Source organism: Perognathus longimembris, chromosome 10 (genome assembly GCF_023159225.1).
Source record: "Perognathus longimembris pacificus isolate PPM17 chromosome 10, ASM2315922v1, whole genome shotgun sequence".
Lineage (NCBI taxonomy): Eukaryota > Metazoa > Chordata > Mammalia > Rodentia > Heteromyidae > Perognathus > Perognathus longimembris.
Window position 1 is genome coordinate 56,007,035 of NC_063170.1, and position 27,059 is coordinate 56,034,093.

The 27,059-nt window shown below is 36.8% G+C and overlaps 1 protein-coding gene across 1 annotated transcript in view; it reads right to left on the reverse strand.

Moving 5' to 3' along the window:
- Suclg2 (succinate-CoA ligase GDP-forming subunit beta) overlaps window positions 1–27,059 on the reverse strand; it is a 239,120-nt gene that overhangs the window by 40,018 nt on the left and 172,043 nt on the right. The gene's annotated exons all lie outside the window — the stretch shown is intronic.

The following is a 27,059-nucleotide window of genomic DNA, read 5'->3' on the forward strand; positions in this document are numbered from 1 at the left end:
GCAGTAATCTCATTTTACACCAGTCACCTCTGCTGCTTGTCCAGACAATTCTAGGGGTTTTGAAAAGGAAGATGAAAACTGTACATTTGCAATTTCCTTTCCTGAAATAGTTTTGTTCATAACAAGTATCAAATGGTTCTTTCTCAAATACAGAATAACTCATAGAAATTCACCTACCACTACATACATGCTACAAAATACATTTCTTAATAATGGTGTGGCATGATGCTTGTGGTTTTGTGTTTTTTTTTAAAAAAAAACTGAATTAGCTTATTCAAAACTGAAAATAGAAAGCTGGAAGATCTGATCTTTCTTCACTTCCTCTTCTTATTACTTCTGTTTTCCTTCTACCCCCACCATCTTGTAGTGCTGGGGGGGTGGGTGGAAAACAAGTTGATTCTGTATTAAGGCTGAGTTAATAATATCTGGTAAGATCCTGAGTGCAATTTATTTTGAAAGAGCAGAGGCTTAACAATTAAACATAGGACCCACAAATGTGTATGAATTCTCTTCTTCTCGAGCACTGAGAATAAATCTTAGCACTGCATAGACTGCAGACATCACTGTGTAACATTTTTCAGAAGAAGAACTTCCTCCTTTGCAAGTTATGCAGTCAGTGTATGTACCTACCAAGAGAGGAATGGAATTTTTTTAAATGTAGGATACATGCACAGGAATAAATTCATAAAGAAGAACAAAATCAATGGGGCTGGGAATATGGCCTAGTGGTAGAGTGCTTGCCTCGTATACATGAAGCCCTGGGTTTGATTCCTCAGTCCCACATATATAGAAAAGGCTAGATAGTGGTAGAGCCCTAGCCTTGAGCAAAAAGAAGCCAAGGGTAATGCTTCAGCCCTGAGTTCAAAGTCCCCAGACAGGCAAAAGAAAAAAAAATCATGTCTTTTGAGGAAAAATGGATAGAATTCAGATCATTACATTAAGTAAAATAAACCAGACTGAGAAAGACAAGTGATTTATCTCATATGTAAAATCTAGATTTAAAAAGAGAAACACCTATGAGTAGCAGGGAGACTATAGGACCAATAGGAGCTATATGCTTGCACTCAGTGGATAGAGGCAGGAGGCTCGTGAGTGGCAGTCTAGTCTACATATCAAAACAGAAGAAAACAAAAATACCAAAGTCTCTCCAAATAAGAATCAGAATAATTTACAATGATTTTAAATTTTAATTGATACAAATCAAAAGTACAAAAAGAAAATGGGGTAAACGGTGAAAAAAATTACAATACAAAATTGTATGATCATATGAGGTAGATCGAGTGTCAAAGCACAATTATTTTTTAGAGGCAAAATGATTCTCTAAGCTATTTAAGAATAGGTTGAGGGAAACATCAAGATAGTACTAGATGGCAAGGATGGTTTGATTGTTTCATAAAGATAACTGACTGGAAAGTTTTGGGGCTTGTGGGAAAGATGTATGCTTTGACACAGTAAATAATCTCTAAATATTATTAACAAACACTGCAGAAATTAATCTATGTGGAAATCCAGAATATGACATCCTAAATTCAAAAGAAAAATGAAAAAAAAAGTAGGGGAGGGCAGGTGCTAGAAAAAGAAAAAAGTAGAATTTAGTTTGAGGTGACTTATAATTAATATAAGGTCAAATATGTACCACAATGTGGGATCTAATCTAAAAATCATAAGATAATAGATACTATAAATATTGTTTGTGATTTTTTTCTATACCAGTAGAATGTGCTTTAGTGGTGGAAAGACAGAATTCTAGAAATATGGCTTCCAAACACAAATTTGACCATAAGCTGACCATATATTGCAAGTCAAAACATCAAGAGAGGCAATGGAATGACTGGAGAAGGAAGTAATCGAGATGTTATTTGGAACAAGGGAAGAATGGGGAAGAGAACAAACTATATCCTGAAACTATTTTAAAGAGGGCCAAATATAACCAATCACCCCTCCCCAAACCCAAACTACAGACCTTTCAGTTAATTTCCTCTTTACCAACAAGGAGAAACATGAAGTTACTATCCTAACTTCTACTATGACCCTACAGTATAAGCTAGACATGTGTGAGAGAGTCCTTTCTGTCTTCAGATTTCCAGAAACAATCCTCCTTTGGACAGCATGATACAGAACAGATACATGCATATAGCATAAGTGTATATACTGTATTCATACATAGATAAACATATTAACTGCAAGGAAGGTGCTTATTGTATTCCACTTAAACCTAAGAAGAATTATGACAACCAAATTTTTCCTTTTCCACTGTACTAATTATGATCCCTGCATAAGGCACATACTCTATGACAATACCTGTAACTCGGATAAACATGTAAGGTCTAAGAATAGTTGACATGTTCCTAGGGTGATTTTTTAATCTTTATCAAGTATTACATTAAATACAATATATGTTTTATATCTATATAAGAAGTTCTGGTATTGTCTCCAGAGAGCACAGAAGAAAGAAAGATGCCATTGTCCAAGTAGGAACTTTAATTCAAATCTACTTGACTATATGAGCTCAAACTACTGCCCAGCATGGCAAACCTCCCACTAAACTAGAGACCTAGTGTGCTGGTAGAAAGAGGAACCCCCAGATATAATGCTGGAGTCCAACAGAATCCTAGACACATGCTAAAGAGAGTCCTTTTTATAGTTCCCAAAATAATCCTACTTAAGAAAGAAAGAAGGAAAAAAGGAAAGAGAAATGAAGAGGAAAAAAAAACTGGATTTGGATTTTACTTTTTTGGGGAAGGTGCTGGAGATTGACCTGAAGGCTCATACATGCTAGGTATGTCTACCTCTGAGTTCCACACGTGGGCTTAAGTTCTAGCCTGTAGTTGGCTCTAACACATAAGAATATAGAACCATGGAAGCAAACTTTTATCTTGCATGACTTCAGTTTCATACCTGTTCAGGAATTCCTGGAGAAAATGTGTTATCCATATAAACTAAATGTACATCATGAACATGTATCAATCATACTGAAAATCAACAGCACCAGACTACTGCTTGTATAAGCTGTTCCTGTGAACTTTCTAGTACAAAAAGAAAAAGATGATAGAGTAACACTTACTGGGGAAATAGGGCTCAGAAATGTAATGTTTTGTTGCCTACTGCTACATATGGAGGTTAAAGGTGACTGTTATGGATAAATGATGATAGAAAAAAACACAAATTAGAAGAGTTTAATTAGAATATAAAGGTGCTATAAGAAAACTGAATGACATTTTTTGACGTCAACTGGACTAGAAAAATTATTAAAGTTATCTACTTAAAAGCCTACTTTGGATTATGCTAAGGAGTTATTTCCATGAGAAATATTTCTAATTCTTAGAATAAAAGCAATAAAGATCTGCACATTCATCAGACTGAATATATGTAAGCTTTTTTTCAAGTTAGGGAGAAATTTGCCTGAGTGAAGCAAGTAGATTCAAAACAGGAATGGGAAACTATCAGCTTTACCTGACTCTTTAAGAGACTAAGATTCAAAATTTTCGTTTTCTAACCATAAATGGCTTTCAGGAACAATTAAGTACAACAAGGATATTTAAGAAAATAATATTAATAAAATTTTACTAAGATCCTACAATATGTGTAGCCGCATGATGAGGTAGGGAGACAAAGAAAGTTAGGGGTCGGGGCTGGGAATATGGCCTAGTGGCAAGAGTGCTTGCCTCCTACACATGAAGTTCTCGGTTCGATTCCCCAGCACCACATATATGGAAAATGGCCAGAAGGGGCGCTGTGGCTCAGGTGGCAGAGTGCTAGCCTTGAGCGGGAAGAAGCCAGGCATGGTGCTCAGGCCCTGAGTCCAAGGCCCAGGACTGGCCACAAAAAAAAAAAGAAAGTTAGGGGTCAAAAACTCAGTCACTACATTAACTAATTTCTAATCCAGTGGTGTGCTTGATTTAGAGAGCAGAGGAAAAAGGGAAATCAAGGACATAACACAGCAAAACACTACCTTAACAGCTACTTTTCTACCTGTTTTCAATAATGTCCATTGGGAGATGGCTATGGACTTTTCAGTCCCTATTATCTTATGAAAGGGTAAGCAGTTTGACAGTATGTATGGTGTTAACATTGAATAAGCTTCTTCATCTACTCCATAAGGGATGGGCAGTGACTAAAGCCTGTGAGGACTGAAAACCAACAGCATCAGGTTTCCAGTTCTAAGGATGAGAGGCAAAGCCATGGTGCCAGTGCCATTGGAGATATGTTTATCATGTTGAAAGAGGTAGGTTCCTTGATCTGCCAGCCAAGGGTGATACAGCCTTTTCTGAGGATGGTTAATAGATATACAATATAAATAATCTCACATGGCCTCCCCCAAAGGGATAAAGCAATATATGCAGACACAAGAAATTCTTCCTCTATTAATTATTCACTGACTTCAATTTGGCCCTTTTTTTATTTGGCCTTTGATTATATCTTCCTCCTTTTTGCCTCTTAGAAACGAAATATCCACAGATCATTTTTCTTTTGCTAATATTTGTGTAATTTTTTTTCCTTACCATTGCCCTCTCCATCAGACTGGGGATAAACTTTTAATTTGTTCTATTTTGTGATTTTTTTTTTTTTGGCCAGTCCTGGGCCTTGGACTCAGGGCCTGAGCACTGTCCCTGGCTTCCTTTTTGCTCAAGGCTAGCACTCTGCCACTTGAGCCACAGCGCCACTTCTGGCCATTTTCTGTATATGTGGTGCTGGGGAATCGAACCCAAGGCCTCATGTATACGAGGCAAGCTCTCTTGCCACTAGGCCATATCCCCAGCCCTTTTGTGATATTTTTAAAAAGGCATTTTAATATTTTTCCATATCATATTCTGTCTGGGGATGGATGTATTTCTTTACTAAAATGGGTTTTGTTCCCAGAATACCTTTATTAGAATAGTGCATTTCTATCATGTAGAACCTACTTAATGTTAACAAAACTAATACCAATACTCAGCACATCCTGTTTCTCTTCCTCCTCTTTTTACTCTCATGCAGCCTCTAAAAGGATCTCATGTTTGGAGAAAAATTCAACTGTAAAAATTTGTTTTCTGTGTACTGAATCTTTAAAGATTGCTTTAGTAGAACATAAAAGCAAATGATGTCTCATTCAAAACAGACCAGTGAATGACCTCTCTAAGGAATTCTCATCACTTTCAAAGAGGTGCATCTACCTGAAACAATCCTATAATTTGCTTAAATATTTCTGTGTCTTCGTTGTGATATAGTATAAGAAAATTCATCCCACAAGGGCTAGCAGAGAGTAGGCAAAATGGGTAGATAAAACTTAATATATCTCTTCCTCTCACAAACCTGATTATATTGTTGATGTCTCTATTTCTGTTCACAGAATTTTTTTTTCTTTTTTCATTTCATTTCATTTCTTTTTTTTTTTTTTTTCTGTCCCAATTATCACCCTGGGGATGGAATCCAATTAGCACTGTCCTTCCTAAAAACCAGGACCATGGCCTGGGAACTGCTACTTTCCATAGTGCTTGACTAAAACTGTCCTGGGATAATATAGGGAAGTGTTTCAGGATGTGTGTGAAATAAGGTTAAATAGTGCCTGTGTTCAACATGCTAGCTTGACCACACACTTGACCTATTACCACTGATAAGTTATGAAACTCATCTCTGCCTCCTTTCCTTTACTGTTAAATAGATAACAATTCTGCCTTAAAGAGCAATCAAGTACAAGAACCAGTCACAGCTTGGCATATCAGAGCCTAGTAACTGGTTATTACTAATACTATCACCACACCATTACCAGTATTACTGTCTGATGAGTAACCAAACTGCCTGAAGATAAGAGCAAATACAGAAAGGACAGAAGCTTTCCTTGACCTCTACTGTATTTAGCTCTTTTGTATTTAGCTAAATTCTTGCTTACCAAAGCACTATTTCCCCGTAATCTGAACCATCTTGTTAGTGGGGTGTACTGCTGGATCACTATCCTAAAAAGCCACACTCCTTCCTTCTTAATGCATCTCTCTTCAGATCTCTGCTCATTGTGCTTCCTAAGGTCTTCACCCACAACAGCTTCTCCATCTCCTTCACTTTACTCACAGAGTAATTTTGCATCTGTTTGACTACTCTTCTAGTTTCAATTTCAATGTTGTAAGATTAGTAGGACATATGGCTCCTGAATGATTCATGAATTGACTTTGTCTTTCAAATCACAGGGCAAAGAGTTGCCTGTTTATGTTTGGTATTACCTCTTGTACTTCGCATTGCTCTGGGAACACAAAGTAAAATCTAGTGTTGGTGCACTGACTCACGTCTATGTTTTACGTGGGTGAATTATCCCTAAAATTAGTATTAGGGCTATTTGAAAGTCTTCTTGTTAAATTTTGTTATAACTGTGTCAATGTGATAGATAAAAGGCTGACTGGGTATCTGATACAACGTGGTTTCTAGGGTATCTGGGAAGGTCTTTTTTGGAAGAGATTAGCATTTGAGCTAGCAGTCTGAGTAAAGGAAAAGTACCCTCAGCAGCATGAGTGAGCACCACCCGCTCATTTGGAACCTGAAAAGAACAAAAAGGCAAAGGTAGGAAACACTGGCTCCCTGCCTGATTATTCATCTAGGCTATATGAGTTCCTCCTTGGCACTTCTGGCTCTCAGCCCTTTAGATATGGAAGTTATGCTACTAGCTCTTTGGCTTTCAGGCCTTCAAGCTGCATCATCAGCCTTCTGGGGTCTTTACCTCACAGATGGCAGTCTGTGGGACTTCTCAGGTTCCATAAGATACTGTGAGCCACTATGCTGATCAACCTTTTCCTATATCATATAAGAACTTAGTGTTTTCAATACCAGTTTGTACAATTACTAAAAAATATTGCCAACAAAATAAGAGTAAGGACATGTTGGATTAAAACCTACTAATTGTTTCTCAAAATACTAATACCTCTTTGCACAAACAGCTAAACTCATTTTAAATTCCTTTTGTTCAAAATGGGAGTCAAGTTTACTGAAATTCACTTTGCCTTACCTAAAAAAAAAAAAGCAAAAGGATTTTGCTGAGTAAAAAAGAAGAGTAACATCATGAAGAACATACTTAGTATATTTAAAGAAACAAAATTTTTTCCAATATAGAAACATCTCCTTTATAAATAGTTATAAATATTTAATTAGAATAGGTGGCAAAAGACATCTTGATGACGCATCCTCTGCCTACTTTAAATACATAAAAATAATAAGATGACATTAAGAATTCAATTCATAATAGGATCTCTTTCTGTTCAGTGACCTTATTATAAGAGTGAATAAAGATTTTATGTATTATCAGTTAGACAAGACAGTTTTTCTCTAAATAATACTCTGATTAGTGGCAACAGTTTTAGTCTCCTAAAACAATCATATATACATATTCTATGCTATTACAGTACTCTCTTTTCAGCAAAGCTTACTTTTCCTTAAAAGTAACCCATTAATCCTCATGTGAAAGTGAATCTATTGTCACAAGATCAGGTTTTAAAATAACAGGAGAGGACTTTGGCAAGTGGGTTTAGAAATCAGGTCACCAGCTCAAGACCCAGGATTCCTTGTTCACAGACAAGATGCTTGGTTTTAGTAGGACACTGTTATCAGAGCTAATGGCTAATACTACTTCTATGGACAAATCAGAGTCCAGAATAGCTAATAAGAACAGTCAGTTCAACTTTCCAATCATAATTAAACATAAATAATAATCACATAGAGGACAGCACATGGAGGGAGACTGTATTCAAGAACACCAGAAGGGAATGATGGAAGGTTTGTGCAGATTTTCTTCCTCTCCACTGCATTTTTCACTTGTCAAAGCTGCTACAGTGGGGCCAAAGTTAGCAATAGAAGCTCATTTGGAAGCTAAATACTTATTCAAGCATACCTCTGTCAAAGGCCAATAAGCATATTTAATTTCAAAACTATGAATAATGGGTACACTGTGCTGTTTTGTGGATCTTTTAAATTATTTTAGTCAACAAGAAATTAATAACTGGCTGCAGTGTATGCTAGATTCAGAGCTCCTTTTGGACAGCGATTGGTCTGAAAAAATATATCCAGGATGCTAAGACAATGTTATATTAATTTAATGATCAGTGAGACCTAACTTTCGAGACAAACTCCTATGCAATGGTGAAATACTGAACAAATAGCTGACCACTTTTTGTGTTCAGCTATAAATGTTCCAGACAGACATTATTACTCATCCATTACCGATGTATCATTTACTTTTCTATCACATACCCACCCTTATGTGTACAGTGACCTTCCTCTTTATACCAGGTGACAGCTTTTGTTTAAAAGCTTCAAGAAGCTGGGTGTCAGTGGCTCATGCCTGTAATCCTAGCTACTCAGAAGGCTGAGATCTAAGGATCTTCAGTTCAAAGCCAGCCAGGACAAGAAAGTCCAAGAAACTCTTATCTCCAATTAACCACCAGAAAACCAGAGGTGGTGCCCTATGGCTCAACTGGCAGAGCACTACCCTTGAGCTGAAGAGCTCAGAGACAGAGCCCAGTCTCACAGTTTACACCCAGGACTGACCAAAAAAAGGGGGGGGGTGGAGATGTGGACTCAAGAGTCCTCTTGTGACCTCCTGGGGTATAATTACCCAAACATGTTGACCTCTCTATGCTAGGTTCTAAGTCTCCAGTTTGCAATGTTCCACCCACTTATCCTTCTGTCTCTTTTATCCCTCTAGCTCTCCCATCAGAATATATATAGAAAGTTATCAAATAATCATATTACACAACATTCTTAGCTTTTGAATTTCCTGAGGGCAGAAATAGAACTCTTCACCTAGAAAGTCCTTTACACATCACCAAAGTTAGTTTTAAAGGGAACAGAAGAGGCTATGTGCAAAGCTCAGTGAGAGAGTACATATTTAGCATGCTCAAAACAGTGTAATGTTGAAAGGGATGACATTGATCAAGATACGTTGTATTCATAAACTGCTCTGTTAAATGTAAACTCCTTTTATACAACTATTTAAGATAATTTAAAAATGAAAAAAGTTTCCAATGCAAGAATCCCCACAAAATGACATATTATAAATAATAAACGATACATAAGAAATTATACAGGACTACAGGCATTCACACACAGTGAGATCAAAGATGGAAACTCCAGGAGAGGGACAGAAAGGCATCATGCCTATGTGCATTTAATCATACAAAATAATATTTATCAAAATGAACTCTAGAAAATGAAAACAGGTTCTTTTTTGTTGTTTGGATTTGCTTTCCTTTTTGTTCTATTTGCTCATTTATATGTCTTTGGGAATGTAAGAGGAGGTACAGAAATGGAGGAATAAAGGATGAACAAATATAGCAATGGTACTCACTAGACACTATGTTGAAAATGAACTATCCAATAGTGGGTGGGGATGGGAGGGAAAAATGGAAGAAAGTGGAAGAAGGCATGACATTGTCCACAAAAGAAATGTACTGTTTACCTGACTTATGTAATTGTAACCCATCTATGCATCACCTTTATAATACCAATAAAATATTTTTTAAATAGGAAAGGAGGTCTGGATACATTTGTTAAAATGAATTAAATTGATGGAATGGTGAAAATCTTTTTCTTATTTTCTTAAAATCCCACAAAAGATTAAGAAATACAATTGAGGTGGAATCTGTTAAGCTGAAACATTCTACCCTAAGTCACAGGAGTGTTTCTCCAACAATCTAACCTTTCCTGCACTTCATGGGAAAGGGGGAGCTACTATAGCCATATTCTCCAGCCAAGTTCATAACAGCACTACTATAGTTATCTATACAAAATACTATCTATTTCCATATTAAAAATTCTCCAAGAGAAACCACTCCATATGACTACCCCAATCTTATTCAGAGTTCTAAAATATTTAGCATAATATTTCTTGGAGTTTATTTTCTCATTCCATTTTCCAGTGGTGACTTAATTTGTAGTTGAAATTGAATGAAAAGAATGTTATTTAGGTAAATTTAATGGGAAGCAAGATAAGAGGTGGTGACATAAAGACTAGAGGTATTGACATGAAACAGTTTTCAGTTGTAAAAGGGATGAGAGAGCAGTGTAGGCCCAAGCTTTCGAGTGACTTTTCTCTTTTTAAGCTGTTGTGTCAGAGAAAAAGGATAGGAATAAGCAAAACCTGAGTGTCCAGGCAAAATGAGCTTACTGAATTATCAGATTAAACAAACTGCTCAAATATCCAAGGGGAAAGTTTCTGATAGAATTAGTAATACATCCTGAGAAGGGTGAATGACACTTACAGTTTGAAGATCACCTCATGGTCTTGACCACTGTGAAGATGAGGATTTGGAGACAGGGAACTTATGTGCAAAGAGACATCAAATATTCCAACACTGTCAAAGCATTTATAAAACTGAGTTTTAAACCATGTGTGTACTAGTTATAATAGCTTAATTTCTGATGCAAAAAAATAGTGAAGAAGGCTTTCTAGTTAAGTCAAAGGGCAAATCTGAGATACACATCCAGAAAGTGACAAAGGCTGTGGGAAGAAATAGTTCTCAAGAGTAATAAACTTACTATGTAGTCTTTAAAGTATGAGTACATAATGCTGAGCAAATTAAAGAATCACATAAAAATTTCTTTGAAAAGCAAAGTAAATATACACATACACAGATACATGTAAAACATAATACATATTATTGCTGTCTTATGGACTTGAGAAATGAGATAAAGCCAAAATAAATTTGGAGAAGATGATTTTTATACTGGCTAGAGAAGGGGATAATCATTAAATCTAAATAAAAAGCCTATGCTTCACTGAACCCATTATTTTCCTCCTACATTTATCAGTTTTGTATATGCGTGAGCATGTGTGTCACATGCAGGATGAGAGAAGAGAAAGTTATTCCTTTTATCAATCCAAATAAGTGGGTAACAGAACTACATGAAAGAGGTACTGGCTGAAGTCTAACTTCACACTATTATATTATGTTAGTTTTCATATGTGTATTCTTTCCATGTCAGTTGATGCATGGGTAATTCTTAAATAGTTGATAGAGTTCAATACATAAATATGGACCAATATGGTAGCTCATGCTAAGCTAGCACTTATGAGGCAAAGGCAGGAGGATCAAGAATTCCAGGGCACTATTCAACTTCAAAAAAATAAAAATAAAACAACAACAAAAAACCCCAGAGATAATCTGTGAATAATTTACCTGTGTTTCTAAACAAAGTGGAAAAAGCTCAGGTTTGACCTGGTAATGGCTTTTCTGAGCCATTTGAATTTCCACCAATCTGTTGGAATGAGTGGAGCTACATCTCTCTGGCTTGGTGGAATGGCTACAGCTGGCAAAGGACCACTGTTCTAATGTTCATGGAATCCTAAGTACACTGGTATGACAGCCATTTCCTGCCTTGTAATACCAACCTAGACCCAAACAGTGAGCTTCCAGAATCTTTTAACAATTATTTTCCTTTTGAACATAATATAAAAAGAATAAGCTTAAAAGGTTACATTCCTAAATCCTCTGCTTCAAATCCAAGTTGCTCTGAGATGGAGGAGAAAATATGTATTATTAACACCAACAGTTGTTAATGGTAGTAATGATAATATGTTATCTCCACCACACGGCGATAATGGATTTTTTATTATTAAAGTAAGCTGTGGCTTTTATTTATAGACATTAGCTAAGCTGGAGAAAATGAAAATGCAAAATGAACGCACAGTTCAAACTGCAGCACCTCCTAAGGCTTCGTGGGAGAGTGCATGCATTATCTTGTAGATTAAAAAGAATACTCCCCACTGCAATCCAATCCCATGTCACGTCATGTCCATACCTGTGTGCTCTTGGTTTGTACAAATGGGAGAGCTAGCCAAAGTCAACATTCTGTTATGATGTGATTCATTTTTATAAAAGGAAAAAAATGAATCCTAAAAGTGACTATTTTTTGTGTGTGTCAGTTCTGGAGCTTGAATTCAGACCCTGGGTGCTGTCCCAATTCTCATTCTAGGTTAGCATTCTGCAACTCCACTTGCTGTTTTTTACAGTTTAATTGGAAATAAGAGTGTCATGGACTTTGTTGCCTGGACTGGTTTCAAACTTGATCTTCAGACTTCAGCCTCTTGAATAGCTAGGATTACAGGCATAGGCAACTAATCCCTGACTATGACTAATTTCTCTTTTAAAACCAAAACAAGGAAATATAAAACATTTCTCAACTTGGGCTTGTTTGTCCTCACATAACATAATTTGCAAATAAATGTGCACAAAAATGCAGTTTGTAAGAGCTATTTAATAAGTCCTAACATTATGTATGAAAACAGTATCCCCAAAAGTATCCCCTAAAATTGCTGAGAGATACTACATTTTAGTAGTGAATATGACCAATTCTAAAAAAGAATAAGTAAAAAGAACAAACCTTGGTTGTGATCATCACAGAAATTCAGGCAATGATCTCATCTTAGCAAAGTGCTTTAGATAATTCTAAAAACAAAAGGCCTGACGTGGAAAAGTGACCTCTTTCTAAATACGATATTGTTGCTAAAACAAAGGAATGTGCAAATGAATAAAACCTTATTTTATTCCAGTTCTTGCAGGGAGAAATTATCTGCTCTCAAATAGTGTGCAATAATTTAAATGTTCCTACTAACAGTCCTTTATGAGATAGTCACATGACAGTGATCCAGAGCACTCTGAGAGGAGAACCAGATAATATTAGTTCTGGTTTTCCAGTAAGCTATCACCAAAGACCAACAAGGTAAAACTTCACTGGTTGAGCATTCAGATTTGGGGGTGAATGTACTAGCAATGCTGTGCTAGTAAACTCTGTTGCCTAAAGTACTAACGAAATTTTACTGAATTGTCACTAAATGATCACCATTAACATCAGCATGGGTAATATATACAGTATGTTTTATCTGCAAGTGCTAGGCAAAAATTTACTAGCATTTTTGTTTGAACATGTCAATATTTTAAAAAGTTGTGACACGACCACTAATTAAATTTTAACATTTACATAATCTTGAATCTAAATTACATATTTTCCTTATGTTTAATTATAAATGCACAGTTGCAACATTTTCCTCCCTAATTAATCGATTAGTCCTCAAATGCTACATATATTTAAACACCTACATATACTTTGCTCTTTGCTTTGGTCTTTCTGATCTTTCATTTGTTTCCTTTCAGATGTTTTTCTATTGAAAAATGCCATCACCTTGCATATTTCCTTCTGTTTCTCTGGTCAAAGATCAATTTCTTGTGGTACCATATGTGGTTACTGTATATGATTTTGGTACACTAGATATTGTATATATGCTTACCTGATCTAGGAAAGGGAAAGAAAAATGAGGGTGTAAGATATTACAAGAAATGTATTCACTGCCTTATTATGTAACTGTACCCCCTTTGCACAATACCTTGTCAATAAAATTTGATTTAAAAAAAAGAGACGTTTCTGCCACGTATAAAGAAAAATATCTACTGTGTATCAGAGGAGTGCAGTCAGTAGCCCAGCAAGAGAACCCAGTCTTTTTATGACTTAATCCTTTATCTCTATAACAAGTACTTAGAAACATCTTTTGTTAAAAAGTGCTGCATCCTTACTTGGGCCCATGAATTAACTTTACTAACAAAAAGATAAAAGCTTGACTTCTGGCCTCTATTTTGTATCTGTCTCCTTTATTCTGAGGTCTCTTATGTGTAATCACCTTGGGTTCCAGAAATGACAAGTCCGGTGATAACATTGGTAATGATGAGGCTGTACTTGGGAGGAGTACTCATATCATGGGAACTCGAGTACATCCAGTGATGACATTGATAACAACTTCTCTGGAATACTTTGAAAGAACCAGAACTAATATAATGACTAACCAGGTCATACATTGCTGGAGACTATTTATGCATATCTTTTGCTCAAATTCTTCCTGTATTTAAACCTAAAACTCATGTCCGTACTGCCAAAATTTGCTGAAGTGCTTACTTTGACTCTTCATATAGTGTATACTTGCTGTATAATGTATTTCTCTGCTCTGAAAAAGTACTCACTTGCCTCTTTATTTGACATATTGGGGCAAGTGGTTGAACCTGGCACATAGGACTGCTGGCACTGAGGTTGTGGCCTAGACCTGAAGCTATGGAATTGCTTGCTAGAAATAAGGCACTAGATCCAGCCCACAGCTAGAGGAGGATCATCTTATAGTGACCATAAATAATACATTGCACAAATATTTTTGTGCATCAGAAATGCTGGCCTTATTTTTTAAAATTCACCTCAGAGAAGAATTACAAGACTAAATGTCTAGTAACATTTTAAAGAAGTTGACTGTCACTATCTTTGTGTATTATGGGCATATACTGTATATAGGGATAAGTCTTGATAATTACTGAATCCTATATAATAACAAATCATTCTCCTATCACTCTATAACTTATTTTAGGTATACACAGTCTAGTCTTAATATCAAGCAATATTTCCTTCATTTAAAAAAGATGTGCAAAATGCTACATATGTGACAGTTTTATAAATTACAAATTTTGGTGGGAAGTGTCATGAATGAGAAAATCTGGGTAAGTGTAAAGTTAAGGGATAGTGATCATCCTGGTCAAAGATTTTTATCTTTACCACAGTAAATTGGCAGCTACCACTACTATTCTCTAACAAATCTGACTTTCACATTTGTGGATGAGGGCAGTGAAGCTAATATAGTGTGATGGTTTTAAGGTTGGTGCAAAAATACCTTGATATTGCCTTTAAGAGATGGCACTTATTTTTCCACCTCTTAGGACTTGGGGATTCACTTCTAGTGAATAGAATTTGCATAATTATTGCATGGTCCCTTCTGAGAATATGTTTTTTAAAAAGATAGTGATTTCTACTTTGTGTGTGACCCTGCTGTCCTGGCATCAGTAGTCTCATGGATAGGCTCATAGCAAAGAATATGCACACATGTGACCTTTGAAACAGTACTGCAGAGACTGAAGTCCAATGACTGCAACCTCATGAGAAATCCCTTCAGAACAACATAGTTAAGATGTTCCTGCATTATTACCCTTATAATAAATGTCTTATGTTGCTAAATTGCAGATACAGAAAAAGACAATTGACATATAAAGTAATGGCATTATGATAGAAATGGGAGAACTGAAGGTCTCAGCCACTTCAGTGTACTTTGTTAGGAAAGATGAAGTAGACATGAAACAACTAAGACAAACAACTTTGGTACTGGATCCCTCTGCTGTCAATGGAGACAGAAATAAAGGAGCAAACCTTGTTGCTTTTAAACTCTTCTCCCAACTCATATAAAAGCACTTTGTCACTTCTCAATTGTACCTTGTCATAAAAGAGCTGAAATACTGGTTAAATTAGTCTTTTTACTTGATCAAAATAAACAAACAGTAGGTGAGACCTAGCAAATTGCCTAGCTTCAAATTACAACTGAATTCTATAGGGTAGTGGTTCCCAAAGTTTGGTACCAGGGCCAGCAGCAGCTTCATGAGGCTGGAGCTGGTGGAAACATACAACTTGGGTCCCCACTAAGCTTCTGCTCAAATCTGTTCGGACAGGTTTTTGAGTGAAAGGACAGTTATAGGTACACAGTTCTAGAGTACAAACCACAGCACTGCTCCATAGATTAGTGCCCACTGATATCTCAAAGTATTTTCTACAAGAGAGTAAGGGCTTTTGGTGGCCTTCAGCCTAATTAAAATGTTTAGAAACATTTAATTACCAAATGCCAACCCATACACATATAAAGATCTTTCCTACAGAGACTTTGTGATGAATTGAATGCAGTTTCTAATCAACTTTTTGGCAAGCATTATTGTTTTTCTTGTTTGTAAACAGCCATACCAATTCTAAACATGCTTATTCACAACTTGACAAGAAATACTGCCCTGTAATTAATCATTTCCCAGTCCTAATTCAAACAAAAATAAACACCAAGAGTGTATACCCTCTCCATTATAAGACACACATATAAATAATAATTAGGGCTATAAGGTCTCTACATATGTGCAGGTCTTTTAAGGCAAAACAGTAGCAGATAGTTGGAAGTATGCTAGTCATAAGAAGGGCATTTAACTTTCAAGTATAAATATAATTGAGACAATTATTATTCATCATAAGAATTTTCAATGAGAAGTTATTAAATCCAGGTTATCTATTAATTGCAAACTCCATTAATAGATCTTAAAATAAGATGTAAAATTTCAAATTTAAAAACAATGGTTAAAATCAAAGGCCTAGCATTATTAGTATTTTTTGGAAACAGGTTAAAAACAATCATAACTGGCAATTAACTCATGAAAATACATTACTGCCTGGTTCATTGGATATATTTAATGTGTATGCTCAAGATGAGGATGTTAGCAGGAATCACTCTCAACTGGATAACATGCTAAAATTCAGGGTCGATAAAACGGAGTTAATTTTTTAAAAAATCATTTTACTTACTTGCCTGAGGATTTCTACCTCATTTCCCAAATGTAATAATACTACAAGTAGCATAAAATACAGCAATTAAATACAAAATTCACTTCAAAGAGAACCCTAACAATGAGAACACATGTTATCAAATCATTATAAAAAGCAACTGTTTGAATATAAAAATTATGACTTCATAAGTATGTGGGAGTCAGCTTTATTCTAGTAGCTTCATCTTTTCAATATTCATTGAGCAATTACTATGTGGCAGGAAGGAGACAAAAGCTCGTTACAAAAACTCTTTGGTCTGTCTGAATGTGCTCATGACCTGGGGTGGGGAAGTAGAAAGAACTAGAAGTATAATGCAATGTGCACAGAGAGGAGGAGCTATGACCAAGGTCCCATCTGGGGGAACTCTGTCTCCAACCACAAGAAAAATAGGTCACTAATGAATAAAGTTCATAAAACTGAACAAGGTACTCAGAAATACATACTAAAGCTCACAAAGACATATAGTTAATGATGGTCACTAAAGGCAGAAAAAGAAAAAGAAGAAAAACATAAAACTATGAATAACCTTATGTTTACCAAGATAGGAGTTATACTAACCATAACAATCATTTTATAATTGCTATCCAGCCATGGAAAAATAATGAAGTAGTTTCATTCATACTAACATAAAATACATCTAAGATTTGTTATTAGACAAAAAGGCAAGTCACAGAAGAATATATATGAGATGTGTCCATTTATTATCAAAATCAATTAAGATATGTGCATGCATCACACATACATGCATGTAAACACTTCTAAGGAGATATAAAATTTACTTAAACCCTAGTTCTACTTGGTACTTGGAAACAAGATGAAGATCAAGTCCTCTCTTGGTTATTTATGGGGGACTAATTATGAGACCACTTGGATACTAAAAGTTTCAACTTAAGTCATTGATATAAAACAGCACAGTATTTGCATATAACTTACATATTTTCCAGCATGCTTCAAACTATCTCTAAATTTCTTATGATTCCTGATATAATGTAGCTGCTATATACATAGTTACTATATTTCACTATTTAGGGAATAATAATGAGAAAAAAGTATGAATATGTTTAGTAAGGAGACTACTTTTTTAACCAGTGTTTTGATCCTCAGTTGTGTTAATTCCCAGAACTTAAATACAAGGAACACAACAGTTCCATAAAATTCTACCTACATAGAGTCTGCCATAGGAGCCGAGTCAAAGCAAGAGATTAAAGCTCTTTTAACAACAAGAAATTTTGTATAGATTTTTCAAGAACTAAAAAGGAATTAAAGAAAAGATAAACTTTCCTTTTAAAAGTTTCAGGATTGTACAGTTAAAAAAAAAGAATTCAGGCTTAAAGAGAAGTTGAAAGAGCTGAACAGGGACTACTCATATACCCATGTTTCTAGATTCCAGCAGCTGGCATTAACAATATGTGCTTCATCACCTGTCTATTCTGATACCTGTCCTCTACCTCAGATTCAAGGTTACTTTACACTCTTAAGTACTCCCACCTACAAAGAGTTCTCTCAAGAATTACCAGGTCCCAATCCACAATTCCCCAAATGCTGTTCTTAAAGAAAGATGATGTAATTATTTCCAAACTCCTCTACCCAAATAGAAAGGCTTACTAATAGACCTGGACCATGACTATTTTTCCTCCTTATCGCTAACTAGTACACAAGTGCAAAACTAATCACTTACCATCTTCATTACTTACAGTTCTGTGCATAAAAACTTCAGCTTAGTGTGAAGTGTATGCACACTCTGGTCCTAATTCACTGCTTTTGTCTAGTGCGCTTACTCAAGTATCTAAGAATTTGAGAATTTCACTTGTCTTAAGAATTTCACCTGTCTTAATACTAAAAACAGCTCTAGAAGGAAGGCCTTCAGGTTATTCTCACTTTATAGATTAAAAATGTGATAGAAAAAAATGTGATATTGGCCAAAAGCTGTCAAGATTCAAAATCCTACCTGGAACCACTCAACAATGAACTGGCACATTTTCTTATGAAGTTTATTTAGTTCATGTATGTTTCTAACACATTTCAAGTGTTTTATGCTTAAATATATCTAGCATTTCTTTTATCCAAATCTCATTTGTTTATTCCTGACATAAATGTCATCTCCTCTGAGAAACAGTCACATATTTTAACAAGTAAGAATTAAAGAAAGCAATCCATAGAGAAGGTTCCTGGCTGATGAGCCATACCCCTTTTTGCTTTTAATTTTGTTTTTCAGATAGGGTCCTACATTAATTCCTCTCAAGTAACTATGACCACAAGCATGTGCCACCATGACAAGCTTTAGCTTGTAGGTAGGTAGGAAGGTAGGTAGATAGACAGACAGACAGACAGACAGACAGATAGACAGACAGACCAGCCAACAGACAGACAGGAAGGAGACAGAGAGATGCTACAATGGTGTATCTTACTTCAGAGTTTGAATTTTGATCTGGTTTCTGAGAATATGCAGTATGAAATCTAGCCTCTTGAGAGCCTGGGCCCAATAAATGAGTCAGAATTCCAATATCATCCAGGAAAACAACTATTTCTCTACAGGGTGGTATATTGTTAACTTATGACATTCGAGGTGTATATTAACTTCACGTTGACTTACAATATTTTCAACTCACAGTTTATCGGTATATAACTCTATCAAACATCAAGGCATATCAAGAAATACAAAAATCACTACTTTTGTTGGTAAGATGTTATGTCACAATGAAAACAGTTATCATAATTATGAGAAAGAAATGACACACTAAAAATCTACCATATACCTAATACAGGGTAGGACCAACAATTTCACATTATGTTTTCCTAGCAGCCATTGCCTTTCTGGTATTCTTCAATTCTTTGACTCAATCCTCATCAGGAGAATATTCTACTAAATAACTAATTTGATAAGTACACGTTTCCTTCTTCCTCCTAACATTCTTTGTTTCTGTGGGGCAATATATGATGAAATTAATTTTAGCTGATGGCTAAATTTCTCAAAATTTCTTTAATATAACACCATTTTTGAAGCAACAGATCACATATTCATACTAGTAAAGTTTGAAAGGAGTTTCAATATAGTATAGTCTATGATGTGCTGATTAACTGAGCAAGTAGGGAGGGGTACTGATTTATAGCGCTCACCAATTATCACAGTGGTAGTACTTCTACTCTGGCCAAATTGTTCAACAATTGGTTTACCAAAAGCGTAAATATTTTATATTACTGGTACAGCCAAATCCCTTCAACAAAAGGATGAAAACTCTGTGGACCAGACAAAATAACTGAATTGGTTAAAAAAAAAAAGAAGTATCTGTTTTAGAAGCCAGGAAAATTAACTCTTAATCTGATCTAGTTATTCTCAATTGCCTGACATAGTTTATGAACTGGAAAAAAATATTTTCTCTAGTCTCACTAACCTCCAAATATTAGTCCCTAGGTGCAAAGAAAAATAAGAAATAAAAAATTCTCTAAGATTAAGATGATATTCACACAGAGTGAACAAAACTGATAATTGGACTATAACTTAGACATATGGTATTAAATATAATTTCTACTATAACCAAATTCAAGAACTCTCGGGAGGGGTTGGGATGGCGGAGGAGCAGCAGAGCCCTAGCTGAGCTCCCTCCAACATCGCAGTTTTCCCACCCCAGAGAAACTTTTACCCCTAGACAGATTGCCCAAATAAGTTATAACAGTACAGGGATTCTGGCCAGGAAGGAAAAATCGGCTTTGCTGGTCTGAAAACACAGATTTGAGCTCCGGGCAGTGCCCCGCCTCCATGCCAGTACCTGCGCTGGCACAGTGCTGCACACTCCATGCAGCTCAACGGAGACCAGGGAGAAATCCTCCAGAAGGAACCGTACAGACACGGATCGCAGGCTGAGCACGGAAGGGCTGAAATCGCAGAGACAGCATGAGTACTCCCACGAAAGACATCCTCACTTGTGCCCACAGAGCAGCTCCTTGAAGGTAGCCCTTCCCCAACCGCCAGAGCAAAGGGCTATCTTTGACACTGGCAAAGGGTCAGACCAGACTGGAGCTAAAGCCATCTTTGAGAAGGGCAAGAGGGACCAACCAGTGAGAGCCAGCTCTGCCCAGGAAATCAACCCTTGCCCAGGCGGGGGGCTCATCCTGGGCCTCAGCACGGCTAGAGGTGCCCACCCTGCCCACCAGAATTCCTAAATTAAAAGCGAAAACGGCGAACACCTATCGGCGGCATGGAACAGCCACACAGAAGAAGAAACTTCCTGAGACATATAAACGGTCCCGTTTAGAAGCCCAATTCTCAGCCAAAATGGAGCTGAATTCCATACCCAGCTCTGCCAAGAAGGCCGCCCTGCTCAGGAGGGAGGAACCCCCCCACACCAGGCAAGTGTCTCTCAGCCAGGTAAACAAGGCCAGAGGCGGCCCACCCTGCTGAGTCCACAACCTATTCAGAGCCAGGCATTAAAGGCAGCGGCCACACAGCAGACGGAGGAGCCAAGGTTCCCAAGACTGTTCACGTCCGCCACCTACAGAGGACGCCCAAGTCTTGCCTGCAAGCTGTGGGAATCACAGAGCCCAGGATTTCACTAACAGGGAGGGAGGGCCAGAGCAGATCCACCCCCTGCAAACTGAAAGCAAGTCAAACTAGCCAAGCAGCAGAATAGACTGCAGACCATCGCAAGGAAACCAGAGACTGTAAAAAGCCCACCCAAACAAGGAAGACTTTTGTTTGTTTGTTTTGTCTCAAAAGTTTTTTAAGCTTTCATTTTTATTTTTATTCTTATATTTTCATTTCTGAAACGTCATTAGTTTGTTTTTGTTTTCTATTTTCACCTGTTGATTCTATCAAGTTTTTTGTCGGTTTTTTTTTTCTTTTTTCTTTTTCTGGTATTATTTTTTCCTTTTTATTTTTAAATAATTTTTCTCTGTTATGTGCATCTGTCTTCCAGTATTCTTTCTTTATTTCTCTCTTTGTATTCTCTTTCTTTAAAAATTACTTTCCTATGAGTAACACCTCCACTCTTTACTGCTAACTCTCCACTGTCTATCATTTAACCTCGTTGTTTCTACTGATTCTACTCTCCTCCACATTTCCACATCACTGAAACTAAACCAAAATAATCACCCCCCCCTACATTTTACTCTAGTTTCTTGACTACCTCTAACTTACCCTCCTGACATACTTCTAGGTCCTCCAGATCCCATTGACTCCTGGTTATTGGATAGAGGGTATCCCTGCTTAATCCGAGTGAAACAAAGGGGTTCATAGAGAAAGCCAGTCCAAAAGGAACTTAATATAAGGACAAGAATTGCTCATAGGGTTGTAACAGTAAATAAGTAACTACTGAATACAGGGCTCAGGAATGGTTGTTTATATTGAAATTGTGTTCTTTAGGAACATCAAATCTAATTTTATACTCAGGTATAAAAGGTATCTGTATATAATTGGGAACTTCTAAGATTTACACAATAGTGCTTGGTAAGGTCTGCTTTGGGTCTTAAACGGTGCTCACAGGTGCTTATAGATTGGCATTCCCAATCCAAATGGGCAGAAGAAACACAGAAAGATGGCAAACAATGGAGTATTATCTCCCACTCAAAACAAGCAGGAAGCAGAGCAGTCAATCAAAGACATAGAAGAGAACCCCCAAAATGCTCTACAAAGTCTACTGATAAAATGATAAATGAAAAGTTTGAATCTCTTCAGTCAATTATTCTAGAGCATGAGGAGGCAAAGCAAAAATTAATGGAGAATTTCATGGCCTCCACAAATAGAAAGATAAATGAACTTCAAGAGTCAAATGAAAAGATAGCTACCCAGCTAAAAGTTTGAGAGACAACACTCAAAACCAAATTAATGAAGTTAATGAAGTAAAGAAGCCCATGCAGGACCTAAGAGATGACATGGAAATCATCAGGAAAGACCAGTCAGAAGAAAAGGAGATTTGAAATCAAGTAGCTAGACTACAGTCCCGACTAACTGAAGCAGAGGATCGAATCTTAGGAGCTGAAGATTCCCTAGAATCTATGGAGAAAGATAAAAAATTAATACAAAACCAATCCAATTGACAAAACAGATCGCTCCAGGAGATTCAAGATACAATCAGAAAGCCCAATTTAAGGATAATAGGTATTGAGGAAAACCTGGAGAAGGAAGTTAATGGAATAGGCAACCTATTTAACAGAATATTAGCTGAGAACTTCCCAAATATCCAGAAGAAAAGGCCTATACAGATACAAGAAACATTTAGAACCCCAAACCAACCAGACCAGAATAGGACATCCCCCCGACACATTGTGATAAAACAGGATCAGTAGAGTCCAAGGAAAGAATCCTTAAAGCTGTTAGGAAGAAGAGAACAATCACATATAAAGGCAAAGCAATAAGATTTATCTCAGACTTCTCAGCAGAGACCATGAAAGCAAGGAGAGCCTGGAATGAGGTATGCCAAACCCTATATAAAAATAACTACCAACCAAGAATAGTGTACCCAGCTAAACTCTCATTCATAGCCAAAGATCAAATAAAAGTCTCCCACAGTAAGGAAAAACTGCAACAATATATCTCCACCAAACCAGCTTTACAAAAAATACTCAAAGATGTAGTATACAGAGAAAATAATCAAGATTCCCAATGAAGACAGAGAAATGAACCCTAAATAGTAAACCAGAATAACATCAACAAATGGGAAGACTCAGCCTTTAACAAGATAGGGATAATGAAAGGAACAAATGACCAGCTCTCAATCCTACCTCTCAACATTAATGGACTTAATTCGCCAATCAAACAACATAGGCTCATAAGTTGGATCAAAAATCAAGATCCATCTTTCTGCTGCCTCCAAGAGACACATCTATCCAGCAAAAGTAAACATCTTCTAAAAGGGAAAGGCTAGAATCAAACCTATCAGGCAAGTGGCCCCCATAAGCAGGCCGGAGTTGCAATCCTAGTAGTTATCAGACAAAATTGACTTCAAATTTAAAAAGGTAAGAAAAGACAAAGAAGGTTACTACATACTAATAAAGGAATCTCTCCTACAGGAAGATATAACCATCCTAAATATCTACACACCAAATGCAGTAGCACCCAACTTCATCAAACAAACACTACTGTCTCTAAAAACACTCATAGCCCAAACACTTTGATAGTTGGGGACTTAAATACTCCACTATCACCTCTGGACAGATCAACACGCCAAAGAAACCACAGAACTAAACAACTGCATAGATCAACTAGACTTAATCAACATCTACAAAAAATTCCACCCTGCAACAACAGACTACACATTCTTCTCAGCGGCACATGGAACATTCTCCAAAATAGATCACATCTTAGGGCACAAAGAAAATCTGTACAAATTCAGAAGTATCAAAACCATTCCCTGCATTCTCTCAGACCACAATGGAATAAAATTAGAGCTCAACTCAAACAGCCACCACAGAAAATCCTACAGTTCATGGAGACTAAACAACACACTGCTGAACCATGAGTGGGTCACTGAAGAAATTAAATCAGAAATTCAAATGTTTATGGAACTCAACCTAGATGAGGACACAAAGTACCAGCTCTTTGGGACACAGCAAAGGCAGTACTCAGAGGAAAATTTATATCTCTGAATGCATACACCAACAAACTGTAGAAACAGCAACTCAATAATTGAAGGAAGCACCTTAATTTCCTTGAAAGAGAACAACAATCTAAACCCCAAGTCAATAGACGGAAGCAAATAATTAAAATGAAATCAGAATTAAATCACTTAGAGACAAAAAAAAACATCGAAAAAATCAACAAAACAAAGAGTTGGTTCTTTGAAAAAATCAACAAGATAGACAGACCCCTAGCAAACCTGACCCAAAAACGAAGGCAGCACACTCAAATAAATAAGATAAGAGATGAAACAGGTAACATCGTCACAGAAACAACCAAAATTCAGACCATAATAAGGGACTATTTTGCCAACCTTTATGCCAACAAATTCGAGAACATGGAAGAAATGGATGATTTCCTAGAAAAAATTCATATTCCCAAACTCAACCATGAAGACTTAAACCTTCTAAACAGACGCATATCCAGTATTGAAATAGAAAAGGCAATAAGTGATCTCCCAGCCAAGAAAAGCCCAGGTCCAGACGGATTCAGAGCAGAATTCTACAAGGCATTCAAAACAGAACTCACACCAATATTTCTCAAACTCTTCAATGAAATTGAAAGAGAACATTCATTACCAGACACGTTCTATGAAGCCACTATAACCCTCATCCCAAAACCAGGCAGGGGCTCATCACGGAAAGAGGACTACAGACCGATTTCCCCCATGAATATAGACTCAAAAATTCTCCACAAAATTCTGGCCAATCGACTTCAACGGGTCATCAAAAAAATCATACATCACGATCAAAGTGGATTCATCCCAGGGAGGCAAAGTTGGTTCAATATATGCAAGTCAATTAATGGAATCCACCACATCAACCAGAGCAAGGTAAAGAACTACATGGTTATATCCAAAGCGTTTGATAAAATCCAGCACCCATTTATGCTAAAAGTCCTGGAAAAACTGGGATTCCAGGGAACATTCCTGAATATAATCAAGGCAGTTTATGACAAACCAACAGAAAGCCTAACTATAAATGGTGAAAAACTAAAGCCATTCCCTTTAAAATCAGGAACAAGACAGGGATGTCCACTCTCTCCCCTTCTCTTCAACATAGTACTAGAATTCCTAGCCAGAGCAATTAGGCAAGAAGAAAATATAAAAGGGATCCAAATAGGAAAAGATGAAGTTAAACTTTCTCTCTTTGCAGATGACATGATCCTATACCTAAAGAACCCCATAGCTAACCTGAAGCTACTAGAGCTGATCCAAAACTTTGGCAAAGTTGCAGGATATAAAATAAACCCTCAAGAATCAACGGCCTTTCTCTATGCTAATGACCCGAAGACCGAGGTTGAAATCAGGAAAGCAACTCCTTTTGCAATAGCCCCCCAAAAACATAAAATACCTAGGAATAACCTTAACCAAAGAAGTGAAAGACATCTACGATGAGAACTTTAAAAACATGAAAAATGAAATTAAGGCAGAACTAAGGAAATGGAAAAACCTCCCATGCTCCTGGATTGGGAGGATTAATATAATCAAAATGGCTATATTGCCAAAGGCGATCAACAAATTCAATGCAATACCCATTAATATCCCAACACCATTTTTTAATGAAATAGAGGAAGAAATCCTGAAATTCATATGGAACAATGAAAGACCTAGAATAGCAAAACAATCCTAAGCAGAAAGAACGGTGCTGGAGGAATCACAATACCCAACTTCAAGCTGTATTATAAAGTTATAGTAATAAAAATAGCTTGGTATTGGCATCGGAACAGGCCTGAAGACCAATGGAACAGAATTGAAGACCCAGAAATGAACCCACAGAACTTATATATCACCATGCACCAAAATCAATTCCAAATGGATCAAAGACCTCGAAATCAAAACAGACACCCTGCAAACACTAAAGGAAGGAGTAGGAGAAACACTTGGGCTCCTTGGCACAGGATGGAACTTCCTTAACAAAGACCCAGAAAGGCTACAAATCAAAGAAAGGTTGGACAAATGGGACTACATAAAACTACAGAGCTTCTGCAGGGCAAAGGACATAGCTCACAAGCTAAGTAGAAAGCCCATAGATTGGGAGAAGATCTTTACCGGCCATTCAACAGACAAAGGCCTCATATCTAAAATATATGCAGAACTAAAAAAATTACCTTCTGCCAAAACAAAACCACATAGAACCAATAGCCCCCTCATCAAGTGGGCTAAAGACTTATAAAGAGACTTCTCTGATGAGGAACTGATTATGGCCAAGAGACATATGAAAATATGCTCTACATCACTGGCCATGAAAGAAATGCAAATCAAAACAACATTGGGATTCCATCTCACCCCAGTAAGAATGTCCTGTATCAAAATAAACTAACAATAACAACTGTTGGAGGGGATGTGACCAAAAGGGAACCCTACTTCATTGTTGGTGGGAATGTAAACTGGTTCAGCCACTCTGTCAAGCGGTATGGAGATTCCTCAGAAGGCTAAACATAGAGCTCCCCTATGACCCAGGAGCCCCACTTTTGGGTATCTATCCAAAAGACCACAAACATAATCACACTAAAGCCACCAGCACAACAATGTTCATTGCAGCGCAATTTGTCATAGCGAGAATCTGGAACCAACCCAGATGCCCCTCAGTAGATGAGTGGATCAGGAAAATGTGGTACATATACACAATGGAATTTTATGCCTCTATCAGAAAGAATGACATTGCCCCATTTGTAAGGAAATGGAAGGACTTGGAAAAGTTATACTAAGTGAAGTGAGCCAGACCCAAAGAAACATAGACTATATGGTCTCCCTTATAGGGAATAATTAGCACAGGTTTAGGCTAGTCACAGCAGAGGATCACAGGAGCCCAACAGCTATACCCTTATGAACACATAAGATAATACTAAGTGAAATGAACTCCATGTTATGGAAACTATTCTTATATCACAGTTGCAACTACTTTCAACGTGCCATATGTAACTGTAGCCTCTATTATTGATGATATTCCTGTATCACCTTCCTGTGGTTGTACCTACACTATCTCTGTATCTTATCTGAGTACACTGGAAACCGGGTATACTGGTATTAGAACCAGGAAATCGGAAGGGA